This window comes from Vicia villosa, linkage group LG2 (assembly GCF_029867415.1).
Source record: "Vicia villosa cultivar HV-30 ecotype Madison, WI linkage group LG2, Vvil1.0, whole genome shotgun sequence".
Lineage (NCBI taxonomy): Eukaryota > Viridiplantae > Streptophyta > Magnoliopsida > Fabales > Fabaceae > Vicia > Vicia villosa.
Genome location: NC_081181.1, coordinates 149,805,012 through 149,818,843, shown reverse-complemented (window position 1 = coordinate 149,818,843; position 13,832 = coordinate 149,805,012).

The following is a 13,832-nucleotide window of genomic DNA, read 5'->3' as shown; positions in this document are numbered from 1 at the left end:
AGAGATTAGTGATAAAAAATATCATACTAGAGTTTATCCTATAAAAACCTACGAGGCTTACATCCATTGTCCAATGAAAAAATCTTGGGATTTAACTATAAACAAGTTTTTAATACATGGTCAATTTTCAACCTTTACCACTTACAGGAACTCTTCAAACAAGTGTCTTAATCCAAGAGATACATCCTCTCTTGATTTACAAATCATACCTAAAATATGATAAAAATATCTAAAATTTTAAGGGAGAAAGAGTGAGAAAATGATTGTTGTTAAGAATGTAATTTATAACATTTTTAATGTATCTTTTTATAGGTGAGGTGACATGATTGACTAATGAAAGATGATCACGATGTTATGGGTGAGGTGACATGATTGACTAATGAAAGACTCTAAAAAAGTTAATGAAAACTATTATAATATATTTTTAAAATGGAGGGATAAAAATAGAGAGATTTATAATTGTATTACAATATTAAATTATGAATTAAGTATATATTTTAATACAGTTACTTTAATAAAAAAAATAAGAGAGATTCACAATTTTATTAAAATATTAAATTATTAAATATATATTTTCACAATATATAGGTTACAGTTCTATTATATATAGACAATTATATTATTAACAAAATTATATTGTAAGTTAATAAAGTGTCTACTAAAAGATAATTTATAATTGTATTAAAATATTAAATTTGCAAATATATATTTGTAAAAGAAAGTTATTATATAATTATAATTGTCATTCTAAATATTAAAAATTGTTGATTGTAGAAATTCTATAGGTTTAATTTCTAGATTTATAACTGAAAAAGTTATAGTTGAGTGATTTATAACAAATTAATAAAAAATTACCCATTAGTATTTTAATGATACATTAACTGCATATCTAGAGTGAGGGATGAAAAAATGATTTTAGATTTCATATTTTTTTCTATTATAAATTATTTATATAAAGTTATTATTTTAATTGATCGACCGAATATTTATGTTGTAAATAAGAAAAATAATATTGTATAGAAGAGACATATTTTTTAACTTATATTTTAAAAATTATAAATAAATATATTAAATTGTATTTTTTATTTTTATTTTTTCTCTATTATAAATTATTTATGTATAGGATTTTAACACATAATTTTACAATTATAAAAATATGACTACTTGAACTAAATTAAATTTAACATTTTACTTATCATATTAATTTTGAAATTTTAAATTATTATTTAAATTATAATATGAAATGTTGAAGAGAGGGAGAGAGAGATATTTTAACTTATATTTTAAAAATGATAAATATATATTAAAATTGTATGTATATTTTTTATCTCTTCTCTATTATAAGTATTCATCTAAAAATTATTTATAGTTATTTTATATAATTTTTTAAACATGAGAATTTTAATTATTATGTTTATTATTATTATTATTATTATTATTTTGTTTATTATTATTGTTAATATTATTATTATCATTATTATTATTTTGATTGTTATTATTAATATTAGTATTATTATCATTATTATTTATTTTTAATGTAGGAATAAATTAGTAAAGTTAAAATTAGAATTTTTGTTTAGAGTTGTTAACAAGGTGACATGTGGCTAGGGTTGCCATTATGACAACTATTGTTAGAGCAAGATTTGTTCTGATCAATATTTTGTGTTTTCATGATAACATTATATATGAATTTTGTATAAGACAATGTGGTACTCTAATCCTTTGCATTTTCTATTTCAGGAAATATATAAAGAGTATGCACAAATCAGCGCTCAGAAGCAATTGACTCAGAAGATTCTGGATGGCTTCATCAGAACATGCTCTGGCAAGACATCAGAAGATGGTCATGCAGAATCAGAACATGAACTGGAAAGCATCAGAAGAATGGAAGTTAGAAGAACAAGCTCTGAAGTTTTGAATGGTATCACGCTCAAGCTCTTCAAAGTCAGAAGACAGAAGATGCTCTGCACCAAAGCTGATGGCTCTGATATTCAAACGTTGTTATTTACAAAATTTGAGTCCAGAAGAAAGTACAAGATGAAATGCTTTAACGTCTAAACTCTGACTGACAAAAGGAACGTTAGAAGCTACAAAAGGCAAAGTCAGTAAAAGCAGGAAAAGCAAGGTTCGAGGTAGTTGACAAAAGTGTGAAACATTAAATGCAGCGTTGTACTATTCACGCAAAGTATTAAATGCTCCCAACGGTCATTTCCTCCCAACGCTTATAAATAGAAGTTCTGATCAGAAGCAAAATAGAACACTCGTGCAAACATACATAATTGCTGTCAAATTCAAAAGCTTACGAACTTCATCTTCAACCTCACAAACTCTTGTAATATTTAGTGAGTGTTAAGTTTAGAACTTAAGAGAAATATCACAGTTGTGATTACAGCTTTATTAGAAGCAAATCTATACTCTTGTAAACTTTATTTTACATTGATTGTAAAAGAATTCCTAGATTGATCAAGTTGTGATCTCTAGACTATAGAAGGATTCCTAGAGTGATCAAGTTGTGATCTTTAGACTCTAGAAGACTTAGAGGTTATCTAAGTGGAAAACCATTGTAATCAGTTGGATTAGTGGATTAAATCCTTAGTTGAGGTAAATAACTCTAAGGGGGTCGACAGGAGTAGTTTGGTTAACAACGAACCAGGATAAAAATCATTGTGTTGATTGTTTTTATCTTCTAAGTTTTTGAGATACACTTATTCAATCCTCCCCTTTCTAAGTGTTTTTCTATCATTCAACTTTGAATTTATATTAAGTACATTATTAGAGTGCCATAATCAATTATTTAAAACATTTTAGAAAATATTTGACTTGATAGGATGCATAATCAATTATACAGGGTTTGTAGTTGATTATCAATTAAATTGAAAAGCATAATTGATAATACTAATACCATAATCGATTATGGAGGGTGTTTATAGTCATAATGAATTATGCAAAAGGAATAATTAATTATTAACAGACAAATTGTTTTTACCTCAAAAATAGCTTTGGAATAATTATTTTTTATAATATATCTTTAGAAACCATTTGTGTTTGTGTGTGTATTTTACTATTGAACACCTTTTATTATTTTTACACGACCATAAAAAAGAAGAAATAAAATTTCATTAAACAACCTTTAAAGATCTTAATCACTTTGTCAAATCACATGATGTTTTCGTGATTTGGGTAATAGTGATGTAATGCTAGATACCGCTCATTACAGATTATATTAAATGTGTGATTTGATATAATCGTCAACATCACGAGAACCTACAGTGTGTTGGGGTTGGTTGAAATATACATGTTGAAGAAGTCATACATCGCTTAGTTTTATGAAGGAAGAGTGAGTCCAAGACTATATATAGAATTCAAGTTTTTCTTTATAAGATGTACCAGTCAAAAGCACTTTAAGCTTGTATTTGACTTTTTATATTTTATCTTATACTCTTGTTTTAGAGTGTTGTGAGTGGTAGTTAAATATTTGTTTTGGAGAGTGCGGGTGTATTGGAGGATTGGAATGGTTAAGGGTAGTATATGTGTTGTAACATCGTGGTTTTTTCTTCGGTTTTGGAGTTTACATGTTAATCTCTTGTATTATTATTTTATTCCTCTATGTTTTGTTTTTCCCAACAAGTATACATAGCCTTGGCTTTGTGGGGTATAAACTTTTGTAATTACAATTTTGTTTGATCCTCCACATCAAAAAATAAATTTTATACTGTGTTGGTTAGGAATTTTTGTTTTGCTGCAGGAAAGTTTTTTACTGCAACGTCAAGTTTTTCAAATGCAGTGAAGATTAACTTAGAGAAATTTGATGGAAGAATAAATTTTGTCTTGTGGAAAATTTAAGTAAAAAATATTTTAATACAATTAATACTACACATGGCATTTAAAGGAAACATTTCCAAAATGGACGACGAAAAGTGGGAGGAACTAGATTTGAGAGCTTCAAGTACAATCCACATGTCTTTAGCAAAGAACATTCGTCAGCTAAAGAGCTTTAGGAGAAACTTGACGGGATATATCAAGGAAATGGTATATCAAATTGGTTATTATTGACGGAGCAGTTTCATAGCTTGCGCACGGATGAACATACAAAAGTATTTGTTCATTTAAGTGTTCTAAACGGTATTGTTTCTAAATTAGAAATTATTAGAGTTAAGATTGATAATGAAGATAGAGCTATGAGACTCATATGGTCTCTTCCATCTTCCAATGAGAATATTAAACTTGTTTTAATATATGAGAAGAAAACTCTGAGCTTTGAAGAAGTTGCTAGTAAGATTATTTCTGAAGAAAGAAGATTGAAGGGCGAGGAGAATACTTCATTAAATTTAGTGTTGGTTGTTAATTCTCTGATTTTATGATTGACTTTAATTTTAGTAAAACAAATTAGACAGCAACATGTTAAAAAGGATGTTCTAACTTGCAGAAAATATATGTTGAACAAAATGTTCTATCAACTGCAACTGGTGTAATATGTCAAGTGAGATGTCATATGCAGGATCATCTGACATTGTAACCATGTGTTAAGCTAAGCTTTTGGAATTTGTTTAAGTTGTTACAGATGCAGAATATTTTGGGAATATTATGAAATCCAATAGGACGCTTAATTTAAGGATAAAAGATTTTATATGTTTTTCAAGATGTATTCGTAGTTTCTAATTAAGCTTTAGCAGATTTTTTGCAGTCTCCTTGTTGTGTTTTGAAGCTCATATCCAGACCTGACGTATGCTTTAAATAGAAGACAACAAACCTAGTTTTTAGTGTAGAACTTACGGTGTAATAGGTTAGGGTTAGTATGTTAATTGTGAGCCTCTCGAATATCATTCTTGATAGAAGAGTATGACAGTTTTCATTGTGTTGTAAGTTATGTCGTTCATTCATATGCTGGTAAGTATTAAATGTTTATATGCCACTTAGGTATCGTTGATACATTGATCTAAGTGTGTGTTGCTTGTTTCTCAAGCTATTGTTATTGATTGAAGCTTTTAAGTAATATCAAGTATTCTTCTTGATTAAGAGGTTCTTAATCTAGTATTACTTGTAATTGAAGATTGAGGTAAAAGACTGTCAACATCAGTAACTGGGATTGATACTGTGAGACATCACTGCGGTGATTGGTAGTGAGAGGGGTTTCTCATATCTAGGAGGTTTCTAGGTAGGAGTTGCACTGAGTAAGGATTAAGTGAGAATTTGTAAACGGGAGGTTGTTTAGTTTCGAATTGATAATACTAATAGTGGATTTCCTTCTTGGCTTGGTAGCCCCCAAAGTAGGTGTTGTTGTACACCGAACTAGATTAACAATAATGTGTGTTAAGTTACTTTTCAGCATTGTTTTAAACCATGTTTACCTTGCCGTTGTATGTTGTTTAGAGATTAATGTCTCGATATCTCTTAGAACATCTGATATTTGAATACTAAAATTTCAATTGGTATCAGAGCAGACATCTTGTTCTATATCTGGGTGAGATTCAAGGGAGATGTTTTCTGGTTCAATGGACAGGGAAGAAGGATTTAATATTCAAATCCATGAAAAACAAGGAATACAAGAAAGTGTATGATATATGAAAGTGTGTGGAGTTTTTTTGTTGCAAGTAAGAGGGAACTATCTATGCATTGCAGTATAGAGTGTCTGCAGGGACACTTGTCTCAGACATGTCCTAACATCTTGTCTAAAAAAAGTTGGAAGGATTTATGTTTCTCTAGAAAAAAAATTTGTATGTTCCTGTGTGTAGCATCTATGTGAACCATGATGGTCATTACTCTAAAGGGGGAGTATTTTGTATTTATGACAGAGTAAGTGTGTTTCTGAGGAATGTGTGTTTGATTTATTTTCAAACCTATGATGTTCAACTGTCAACTAGAGTGTGGTGGTTGTGTGCAATAGGTATTAAGAAGTTCTGAAGGTTGATGGGTTTTGGTGTGTTCCGCTGCATGTGTATCTGATGTAAAACCTTTGGTGGTTCCATGTGCTTCTGGTGTGTAGACCTTATAATAGTTTGATGTTGGAATATCACTTAGGTAAGGGCATTATGATATGGTTCCCTCTGAAGGCTACCTTATGATGCTGTGATACTTGGGAGAAGGCTTTCAGCAGCTTATTAAAGTTGCCAAAGATTCTTGAGGATTCTCTCAAGTCAACCCATAAAGGCACTTACAGATGTGGTTAAAAGAAAAAGTTCTAAAAAAAGCCAAAAGCAATTTTTTTTCTAAAGGTTGTGTTCTGGATTCTGATAGAGGATCCCTTAGGATGTTTCTTGGAAGGATATCCAATCTTGGTGTTGAAACTGCATAATGTCTTGACCAAGGGGGATTCATAGGTCTTGACCTCAGTAGGATAGTGATCATGACCTTGTTATTACTGTTGTGCCTGGAATATGGATGCTTATCTTGAGACAAATTAGTCAATTTTTTTGCAGATCATTTGACTTCTTTTAGGATCAAACCAAACACGCCATCTCTTTTACTTTTCCTAACATCATCAAGTATGTTATAATCTCTTTAGTTGTTAATTGAGGCCGCGCCAAAACAACGCGTCTAAACACACCTTACTCCTACAAAGAGTTTGTATTTTATTTATCTGGCTCCGAATATAAGATTTTATTAATGTCATTAGAAGATAATAAGTTGGCCAAGGCGCAACTTCAAAATTCAACTTTCCTATCAACTCAACTTCTCTCACTAAAAATGAAGAAGAAATCAAGCTTATAATCTCCGCAAACCATTATGAACTAGGTTTAAAATCTGACTTAGTAAACACGGTCACCGAACTCATTAACTAACCACTCAACGTGGCACTTTCCCTCCATACAGCAGGTACCACGAGTCGCGCCAAGGGAGGTCCATTGATTCAGCACAACATGGTTACGTTAGTGAATAACATTGAATCAGTTTACCGACTCACTGTGTCATAATTTCACGCTTTATAATATAATGGGTTAATACCTATTTTCCCCTTCCATATAGGGTCGTTTTGAAAAATCCCCATGCCAAAAAAAAGTTGCAATAATTGCCTTAACAAATTTTAAAAGTTTCATTTTGTACCTTTAGTAGGCCACATCATAAAAAATGATTATGTGGCAGATTTTTTTTCAAACTTTTTAATTATTTATTATTCCATCTCATATAATCACCCTATATAATGACCTTAATACCCTTACTTCCAATATCCATTAAAACCCAAAAAAAATTGTGCCCTAACACTTCAACATCATCCCGTTCATCAACCGCAAATCTGCAAGCTGTTCCAATATCTGCATCAGATTCGTATTCATCACCATCGTAGCTTCAATTCACAGATCCAAATGCTTCCTATTTCTCACGATTCCGCACACGAATTTAACAACAACTTTTCAGCAGCACGGTAAATTGGACCTCAATAGGTTTTCCAAAGCAATACAACTCGCATCACAACAACGTGAATTATAACAACATCAACAGTTCATCGGTATCATCGCAACTCATTAATCGTCTTCGATCTGCAACAACACATCCAATCATTAGTTTCCAGTAGAAGGGAGCACAATAAGCTTTATTATCTCCTCTCTAGTTTTCTTATTTCACCTTCGAAGTCGAAACCATCGGACTTGCTCCGATCTTGTAGTCTCCATACTATTTCTCAAAAACCTGTTGCTATGTTTGTTGTGCGATGCTGTATTTTTGTTGTTGTGATATTTCATTTCAAATTCTATAATGATGTTATTAATATTTTGTTTGTTGTTGTTATTTGAGAACTGTTGTTGTTGTGTTTGAGGGCCGAGGTAGAACCGATAGCGAGTGAAAGAGATAAGATGCGTGAGTTCATGGCTATTGTTGTTTGAGTCTGAAACAGAGGAAGGTGTGTGAAGAGGATTTGAGAGAGTTTCCATGCTCGACTTTTGTTGGAGAAGGTGACAACTGATGGAAGAAATTGAAAGAGATAGGAAGCAGAGTATTCACGTGTGAGAGAGGGAGTTTCAATCGTGAAAGAAGGAGGCAGAACAAATAATTAATGGATATTGGAAGTAAGGGTATTAAGATCATTATATTGGGTGATTATATGAGGTGCAATAACAAATAATTAAAAATTTAAAAAAAATATATGCCACATCAGCATTTTTGGTGATGTGGCCTGCTAAAAGTACAAACTGAAACTTTTAAAATTTGTTAAGGCAATTATTGCAACTTTTTTTTACAGGAGGATTTTTCAAACCGACCCTATATGGCAGGGGGGAAATAGGTACTAACCCTAATATAATCGATTAGATTGCGTCTCTAATCGATTATGGCGAGGAAATTAGGAAATAAATTGTCAGATCCAAATTGTAATCAATTAGAAAGCTTCTTAATCAATTATTGAGCTAATGTTTTTCTCCACAATAGATTAGACTGGTGTCTAATTGATTAGAGAATGAATTTTCATTTCGTAATTAATTTACTAAGCTCCTTAATCGATTAGATAATGGTTAGAAACATCGATTAGACGATGGTTAGAAAAATTTTAAAGAGTATTTTGAATACATATGGAATTTAGAAAAAAAATGGTGTGTGTTTGCATTATCTTAGTACTTTGAAAATTATTCATACTTATTATTACAAAAAAAATCTAAAGTAACAAATAAATAAATAAAGCTAGCTAGTTTTTTTTTTTGCAAATATCTCCGTTTTTTAGTGAAGATCTTTAGCTTTGATTTTTTTTAAATCACCAAGTACTTTCTCATTTTTGGATTTAATTTGCATTTCTTTCTTTGCTTAATGGTGCTTTACTTTCTTTTATCTTCATTAAAACTAAAATTATCATTACAATACATAATATCTACAATTTATACCTTTAGCACCTTTTTTCCTTATCTTTTATGATTTTTTTATACTAAACTTTTGTTGTCATTATTGAAAACACCACGCTAACAAAAATAATCACAAAATGAAATAAGGTAGAAAACTCAGAAAAGACTGAAATTAGAAGAAAAATGGTTTTTAACTTAGTCTTAAAGAAATCAAATTTCCTTTTCGTGCCATATGCGTTTATTGTTATTTTATTTACTTTTTCCTTTTTTTTTTCAGTTTGATATTTATGCTCGAAAGTTTTTGTTTCACAAACTCTTTAAATTGATGACCAATCCAGGTCACATTGAGACTGTGAGAACACTAACAAAACTGTTCTGGACTGGACCTAAAGCTGACCCAGTGTCGGGGCAAAGCTCAATCCACGTCCGTGTCGAGGATGGCCCAATCCACTAGAGTCTCGAAAGCACGTTTCCCACGTGCTCCTCACCCGACGAGCACGTCCTCAACTACCTCATGTATCTTGCACAACAAGTAAGACGGTCACGCCCCGTAACGAGCAACTCCGCGCATGTCTCTGAGGATCACAAAACAGTTGACCCAGAATGGTGAGCACGTGCTACTCACCCGGATGTACATGTGGAAATACTGGCAGTCATCCATTATGGGCTTGGACTTCCAGTCCATAATAGAGACCATTGGCCATACGCTAGGGGCTCACTATAAATACCCTCCTCTAAAGGAGGGCCTGGTATTCTCAATTTCTAACCCGAATCCTTGTATCTACAACCGATAATGACTTTGGCATCAGAGTATCTGCAAGTACACCCCCTCAGCCGTTGATTGTTTCCCGTCCATGCCGATCGCCGACCGCACCTCATTTTCTGATCACGGTAAGAATAATTGCGCCATCTGTGAGAAGCATTATTTCCCCGTTTTCCTTCCCTAGAAACGAAAAACCAAAATAAATTCTCAATAACCGACTATGGCCAGTCCCGGCGACACCATCACCAGCGGTACCAAACCCGTCATCTCTCCCATTCGTAACCCTAATAACAACGGTGAGACATCATTCGCAGAGAAAGGCTCCCCCATAAGGAGAGACCCGTCCAGATCATCGAGACCTGTCAAGGGCCAAAGAAGACACCGGAAAGGTTTATGTCATACCCTAATTTTGACCCCCCTAAGATGTCACATCATATGGAATCTCACATACTCCATCAACTCAAAATAGATACCTAGAGCAGTCACTTGTTTGCCAAGTACTCAGATTAGGGTTTCAAGCCAGGAAATTCAGGCAATGGATCAATCAATGATTGAAATGACCCTCAATACAATCATAGAAGTCAAATATGCTTCATTCATCTACATATGATTTCCAATCTCAAGGAATCAAGCCTCAAGTTCACCAAGAGCACCGGATTAAGGTTTTGAATTCATTAGGGAAGAGAATCAAGATTTTCACCTGGGAAGAACTTCAAGCTTAAAAACATAAATCAAAGAGCTCAAGTATCTTCATATGATCCCATCTCCAATGTCTAAAGCCAAGATGCACTTCAATTCAAGGTCAACAATTCCAAATTCATCTGGGTTCCAATTAGGGTTTTTAACCTAATTCACCTAGGAGGTTGACTTTTAGTCAAGACATGATTCCATGGCCCAAATCATGGTTCAACAATCTCCAATGCCTCATTATGGTCCACTCTAATCATTCATTTGATTGGAAGATCTTGATTCATCAGATACTTAGAAGATTTTAATTCATTTGAAAAAAGTCAACTGTTCAAAATCACCTTTGACTTTTGAGAAATTTGGTCAACTATGGACTTGTAAGGATCAAAATCATTAACATATAATTATTGAAGCCATTTGATAAAGAGAAATCAATAAAATCAATCAAGATTCAAAAAGTTAACCATTGGGGCTTTGACTTTTTAAGTAAGGAAATCACATTCAAACTTTGAAAAGACATAACTTTATCATCCCTTGGCCAAATTTTCTTTAAAAAAATTTCATTTGAAGAGAAAATTAAGATCTACAACCTTTTAACATATAACTTTTTCCCAAAACTTAGAAAAAAATTCTGAGTCTTTTTTATCAACTTTTTCACCAACTTCCAAGACACTTTTACATTGATCTAAGAAGAATTCTTTCAATACATCGACAAAGGAGTTGACGTACATCATCTAAGCTTTCCAAAAAGTCTTAGAACATGATTGGATCTTACTTGAGCAAGAAGTTATGGATTTTCAAAGAAGGCTCCATGGAACTAGTTTCATGCATAACTAGTTTTGCTCATGACCAAATTTTCACAAGTTCTTCACCAATTAGGCACATGTTTATGCATTGTCATCAACCAAGAGCAAGTGGTATGAATTTGAATCATTTCAAGAGAATATTGAAGTACCATTTTTTTCACTTGCCATGTGAAAAAGTAATGATTACATTTTTGAAATAATTAGCAAATGATGATTCATCAATTTTATCTCCAAATCACCAATTTGATTGCATCATAAAATCAGAATCCAATTCATAGTTAGAGAAATGAGAAGCTAAAGGATTGGATTCCAACCATGTCTAAAAAACTCATCGTTGCATAATTGGAATATTCCGTAACTTACACACTAACTTATTTAAGCTCAAGCTCATTGCCCTCAAAGACCATATCATCTCAGTTTCCTATAAATAGAGAGCTCCTATCCATTTAAAATCACACCGAAGCAACTCCAATTCTTGCTTTCTCTAATTCTCCCTCTTTTCTCGTATTTTCAAGTTTCTCAAGGCATGAAGAAGTGAGTATTAAAACACTTCATACACATCATGTGGAAGTGATCCAAGCCCTTGTTGGAGCTCAAAAACATCAGAATCATCATCTCCATATCTAACATGGTGCTGCTGCAGTTGGAGTTGTGTGGAGCAATTCAGAAGGCTTCAGTCCAATGTAAGCATCCAAACACCTTCCATGTTCATCATAGAAGCTTCCCCGATTATAATCTTGTAACTGGAAAATCCATATCAAGATTTCAGATTTCTAATTTGAAGGCTAGTAGCTCAAACTCGAATTCTATAATCCATGCATTATAACCGATCAAACAAGTTTCCATCATCTTTCTGCATGTATATAGATCATTAACCCTAACTTAATTGAATGAATTCATGCATATACACAATTTCATATTGAAAATTCAGTTATAGGGTTCTTCATGTTCATACGTAAAATTTTAAAATATACTTAAAATAAATGAAATTAAATGCCACCATCTTTTTCTGAAATTTGAAAAAGCTTGGGGAAGAAGAAGATGGAGTTTGCGCCATTTTTTGAATTCAGGGATAAAGTTTTAATGTTTTGAATGGAAGGCTTATTTTAAATTGAGTACATCGTCTGCCCTAGTGGCCACTCATGCGCTCATAGTCTCCTCATGCCCAAGGTCTGGGGTTCAATCCCCCCTCAGACCTTTTGTTTGTTTTATTTTTCAAACTATTTTCAAAAACTTGTTTTAAGACAAAACCAATTGGAGTCCCTTCTCTTTCAAGCCACGCGCGTGGCTCAGTTTGTATTTTTTTGTGTTGTTAATCACAAGGGCGTGGGTTCAAGTCCTTACAAGGTCAAACCTAATTTTTTTTATCACCAATTTCTTTCCTTTTCTCTTCACATAATTAATTAACATATCAAAATTAATTATTTTCAAATTATTTTTCACACAATCTTCATTTATCACATATATTTTATAATCATGCAAAAAAATCACAAAAATATTATTTATTTGATATATTTTTATTGGGTTTAAAAGTGATATTTTTTAGTATTTTTAATACTTTAAAATAAAGTTTTCCTTTGATTTTCAAAAACCTAATCAATTTCAAATAATATTGTGAATTAGACCTAATATTCTAAGTCTTAATTAAGTTTGAATAAATCTTGTCTATCTTAATTTAGTTTGGTTTTGTCAATAAAAAATTGTTTTACAAAACTTTCGATTAAACGGACGCTTAAGGTTTTTAGTCAACAAAACCCCCTTAAAAAATCTTCAAAAGAACTTTCAAAATCAAAACACTTTCTTTCATTCAAATAAAATTTAATGGACCTCTCCTTGAGTTATAAGTCCCAATCACCTTTCATCTGTTTTTTCATAAATAGTAAAATCAATGGGCCTCTCTTTGATCTATAAGTCCCAACCCCTTTGTTTTTATAAATAAAACTTTCTTTCAATTGTTTTTCATAAACAGTAAATCAATGGGCTTCTCCTTGATCTATAAGTCCCAATCATCATTCATTTGTTTTTCATAAACAGTTCATCATGAGCTTCTACTTGAGCTATAAGTCCCAATCATCATTCATCTGTTTTTCATAATCAGTTCATCACGGCTTCTCCTTGAGTTGTAAGTCCCAAACCTTTTATGTAAATATTTTCATCTATTTTAAAATACTTTTCATCTGTTTTCATAACATCTTTCATATGTTTTTCATAAACAGTAATCATGGGCTTCTCCTTGAGTTGTAAGTCTCAAACATCTTTCAAAATATCCTTCAACTGTTTTTCATAAACAGTTATTCCTGGGCTTCTCCTAGAGTTGTAAGTCCCAAACCACCTTCAAAAATCCTTCAACTGTTTTTCATAAACAGTTACTTCTGGGCCTTTATTAGAGTGTAAGACCCAACACCTTTTTATTCATACAGTAAATAAATCTTCTGGGTCTCAATCAGAGTGTAAGACCCAATATCTTTTCTTCTTTCATAAACAGATAATTCATAAACACTAAAAAACATCAAAAACATTTATCTGCATTCATAATCAAATAACTGTTCATTCACTGTATACTTGTTATAACTGTCATATTTCATCATATTTGTCATACATGTTGCATCTATTATATTTTGTCATTATACTTGTTATAACTGCCATATTTTATCATATCTGTTATACCTGTTATATACATGTCAAATATAAATTGTGTATATATACTACTTAGATCTCCGTCAGAGGAAACCCTAAGATTGACAACTGTATATATATTATAGGACTATGACAAAGATTGAGGATTACTTCTCGGTGAAGCCTCTCCTAATTAGA